The 4,889-nt window shown below is 36.4% G+C and overlaps 1 pseudogene; it reads left to right on the forward strand.

Annotated features, from left to right (window-relative positions):
• The first annotated feature begins 4,232 nt into the window (after nt 1-4,232).
• Nucleotides 4,233-4,351, forward strand: LOC120606371 (uncharacterized; annotated as a pseudogene).
• The last annotated feature ends 538 nt before the right edge of the window (nt 4,352-4,889 follow it).

The following is a 4,889-nucleotide window of genomic DNA, read 5'->3' on the forward strand; positions in this document are numbered from 1 at the left end:
GGGAGATAAAACTTGCAAAGATTTACCACCACATCAGTAAAATCAGTTTACCCAGGAGGACAGGCCAACTGCATCCCTGGAGGAGCTTCTCCCAGAACTTACACACACACAAAAAGTCGATCTGAGCATCGCAGGGCTAGACTCTTGTGAACCCTGAAAGGGAAGGAATTACATTGCTGAGTAGATTACCAGCAGAATGCCCTCAGCTGTCAGTCTGCACACTACCTCGGCCCTTGGGACTGCCTCACATGAAGATAACCATCTCACCCAAGGTAATGCTTACTAGGGCAGTCCACATCCAATGACTGATCAATCTGAGGTGTAAAGGCCACGCTCTTTGCCCCAGCTCAGTATACCAGCTTCAGAAATCCTTGTGTGATCAACTGCAGCACCCTTTGAGATGGCATCAAAGCTCAGCTTATCCCTCTGCCCAATCCTGCTTTCTTCCCTTCCCTTTTACAAGTGTTAAACCCAGCAAGCACTCTCTCATAAACTTACTGAATGCTAACCTTGTTTACAGTGCAGAGTCTGCTTCCCAAACTAACCTGCAACAAGAACAAATGTGGAACAAGCCTTGAGTTGTGATTACAAATCTTGACCATGGCATCACTATTTGAGAAGAAAATGAGCCTACACCACCATAGTCCTGGTGTCTAGAAGAGAACACTTGCCCATAATTTTTAAACTTTGGGGGCAGGGGTGGGATTATAGGCTCTTGTGAAATTCTAATGAATAGTCTGGACACTTCTCCCCCAGACCAAAAAAATACATATAAACATATGCATCAAATACTGCATAAATTTCAGTAGTTCATGGACTATCTACAAACCCAAATTTAAGAATTCCTGATTTGCATCATCTCTAATAGACCCTAAATTTCTTGAGATTAAATTATATTTCCCACATTGAGACATATTATAGGCATTCCATAAAAGTTTGCTGATTTGTATTTTGTAAGCACTCAATAAATGCTTGTTGATTTGGTGTGATTTCAGATATTAGAAGATGAACTAAAACTAAAATTTTCTTTCTCCCAACAGTGGTGACTGCCAGAAAGTTCACCACTGCACACCTTACTCTCTTCAGCTTAAAGCTTTGCTTCAATTAAATGAAGATGCTCTTGAAAGGTATCAAAATAACTTATCATAAATCAGTTTACCCTAGGATGAATCAGTTTACATTCAATCTACTGGTATTACTTAGAAGTGAGGGAGAGTCATTAAGAGGGCACTGGATACCAGATGGACTCAACAATTGAAGGGCTGGAGAGAGATGAAGAAAGGGAAATTACTGGAAATGAGTATCAACTTTATCAGCTTCAGCTGTTTTACATTAGAAGACTAGTTCTGTACTCAAAACAATGTTGTGCCAAATGTAAGCTCAGAACAAATTATAGTAACTCCAAATTTTTCCTGATAAAAATATATAATTATTTTGTGACATTTTAAGGGAAAAAACAACAAGCCCATTATAATAGAGCCACTGTATTAACACAAATGATTCTATATTAAATTTAATTTCCTAAGAGGGATGCAAGATCTTTTTGAGGCCATGTGATTCTTATCTACCACTTTCATTATATTTGCTCCCCCTAATCTCCTGGGTGGACCTGAAGGCTAAAATGGGGTCTCAGATCAAGCAGCCTGTCCTGATTTCTGCATGCTCTGTCTGGGTTAAGTAGGAGACATGTGCATAATACAGACCTCAGTTCCAGGCCTCCTAGCTTTCTTCAGAAACCATTCTTACATGTGGAGAGATAAGGGGATACAATGGAAAGAAGATCTGGTTTGAAGTTCCAGCCTAGTGTTTACGAACTGGACTCTTAGGCAAATCACTTTACCTATATGTCACCTAAAATAAAAATGTTACCTGTCCTACCCAATAGTATTCTTTGAGGACTAAATAAGATAATATATGTGAAAAGCACTTTGTAAACTGGGATGCATTAACACTCAAGTAAGTTTTATTTTCATCGCCTTTCCTCCTCTTCCTTCATCTCACTCTTCAAGGCCTGTCATCCCTTCTGAAACCTTTCTAATTTCTTCTACCTTCTTTATTCAACTCTCTTCTGGGATTCTCCTATATGTCTGATATATTTCATACAATTCTGCACTTTATATACCATCTTATGCTATTCACTGGTCGTGTCTGCTAGTCCTCTGTGTAATTTGAATGTAAGCTCATTACAAACAAAAACCATGTCACATATTCTAAACCACTCTTCTTTAGCTTGAAAACATAATAAATAGGAATTTGCAAGCTGATTCTAAAATATATATTGAAGAGCAAAAGTCAAAGTATAGTCAAAATACTCCTGAAAGAGAATAACAATATGAGGAGATTTTCTCGCCAGAAAATTATAGTAATTAAGGTAATGTTTATTGGTGCACAGATTAACAAACTAACCAGTGGAACAAAATAAAGACAATCTAAAACATGCATGTGTAGAAATGTAATAGATCTCAAAGTGACACTCTATATGACCTGGGGAAAAGTGGGCTGTAAATGATGCTAAGACAACTGATTATCCACATGGGAAAATTAAATTGGATTTCTACCTCACACCAGGTATGAAAATCAATTCCAAATGCTTTAAAGACTTAACTGGGAAAGCTGAACTTAAATTTTTAGAAGAGATTATCTTTATGACTTTGAGAAAGAAAAAGCTTTCCTAAAGAAAATGAAAAAAGCACCAACCTTCAAAAAAATTGAAAAATTTTACTACATTAAAATTAATAACTGCTACCACCAAGATATCATAAAGAAAATGAAAAGGCAGGCTGTAATTTGAGAAGATGTATTTATAACACATCTGAGAAATGAAGGGTTTGTATCTGGAATATATAAACAATAAGAAAAAGACAACTCAGCAGCTTTGACAAGATCTGTTGGGGACACATAGTTTTGGAGTTTGAGTCTTGCCAAGTTCGAGGGGTTACAGGTAGGCTTGCCACCATATGAGCTTTGCATAGATCTATCCTAAGCATAAAACTAACTCTGCACAAATTCAAGGTGACCCATCAGTGATTGAACTACCTGCTAGAACAAAAATCATCACTCTTCTGTTGAAGGTAACAAAATCCAGGGTCTCTACAATGTATCAGCAACAATTTCCAGTATGCAATTCAAAAGTACTAGACATGCAAAGAAACAGGAAAATGTGACCCTGAGATGGCACAGATGTTGGATTTAGCAGACAACTTTAAGCAGCTATAAGTGTGTTCCAAGATGGTCTTACTGAGTGAACGAATAGGAAATCTCAGATATAAAACAAACAAAAATTTTTAAGATCCAAATGGAAATTGTAAAATTGAAAAGAACAGTAGCTAAAGTAAAAAGTTCACTGGATAGGCTTGATAGAAGAAGAAAATGTTAGCAAACTTGAAGACATATCAACAAAAATTATCTGAGCTTAAAAACAGAAAGAATAAAACTCAACAAAAGCGAATTTATAAAACAATTACCAGTCTCACATACGTGATTTCCAGTTTGAGGAAATAAAGTCTTATTAGAACACAATCACATTATTCATAGAGTTGAGTAGTTCCAACTGAGACTGTATGGCCTGCAAAGCCTAAAATATGTACTATCTGGTCCTCTATAGGAAAGTTTAATGGCTACTCCTGGGCAAGAGAGATAAAGGGAAGAAGCAATGAATAGAAACACATGGACGACAGTCTCCTGGCAGAAGCTAGATCCACAGTGGTCTGTCCAGAACCTAGAGCCAAAGGGAGACTCAGACACTGTCACTTCCAGAAATACTGCTCAAGACAGAAAAAGGGGGATAAATAACTGGATTCTCTCTTCCTTGTGCCCTCCAATCTTCCCACAGTGCCTCCCACTCACTAAACCCAGCTGACACAAAAGCCTGAAACACGCAGCCTGCAGGAGTCAGCCTCCTCTAATACAAAGCAGATCAGCAGAAGGGCAAGACATAGATTTGGGAGTAAATCAACCAAGACTGCCAAACACCTTAGAGAAACTCTGAACCAAGAGACATGGACAATAATGTTCTTGTAGCACTGTTAGTAAAAATTGGAAACAACCAAAGTGTCCATCAGCAGGAGAATGGTTAAGTTAAAAATACTGCAGAATATTCACATAATGGAATATGACACAACAGTAAGAATAAATTAACTACAGCTACCCACAACATTTAAAGCTAAAAAAATATAATAAGAAGAAATTATAATTATAAAAATATAATGCTAAGTAAAAAAAATCAAGATACCGTCTATGGCCATGCTACCCTGAACAAGCCCGATCCCATCTGATCTCGGAAGCTAAGCAGGATCGGGCTTGGTTAGTACTTGGATGGGAGACCACCTAGGAAGACCAGATGCTGTAGGCGTAAAAACTAAAAAGATAAAGGATTGTAAACTGACAAGATCCTTGCAATCTTGGTTGCCTCGCCTAAAAAATAATAAATACACAAATAAATGATCAAGATCCAAAAAAAAAATTCTGTATGATGTAATTTATCTAAAATCCAAAAATGTTAAACTAAACACCATGTCGTTTCATGATATATACCTACATGTTAAAATTATAAAGAAAAGTAAGGAAATGGTCAACATAAAATTCAGGATAGAGGTTCATTGTGGTGGAGATGGAGAAGCAGAAGAATAAAATTAAGGAGAATTCAAAGGTAATTGTAACAGCATTTGTTATGTTTCATTATAAAGTTGAGTATCAGCATCATTTGGTATTCATTTTATTATAAAACTTCATAACCTATGTGCATGTTTGTGTGTATACATATACACATATTTAGGTATACATCATATTTTTTATAATTATTATTTTTGAAAAAACATATTTTCTAGTTATACTTTAATTCTGTCTTTCAAGGCCACTACAAAAAAGAGAATTGCTCCTTTTGAATACAA

The sequence above is a fragment of the Pteropus medius genome, unplaced genomic scaffold (genome assembly GCF_902729225.1).
Source record: "Pteropus medius unplaced genomic scaffold, Ma_sr-lr_union100, whole genome shotgun sequence".
Classification (NCBI taxonomy): Eukaryota; Metazoa; Chordata; class Mammalia; order Chiroptera; family Pteropodidae; genus Pteropus; species Pteropus medius.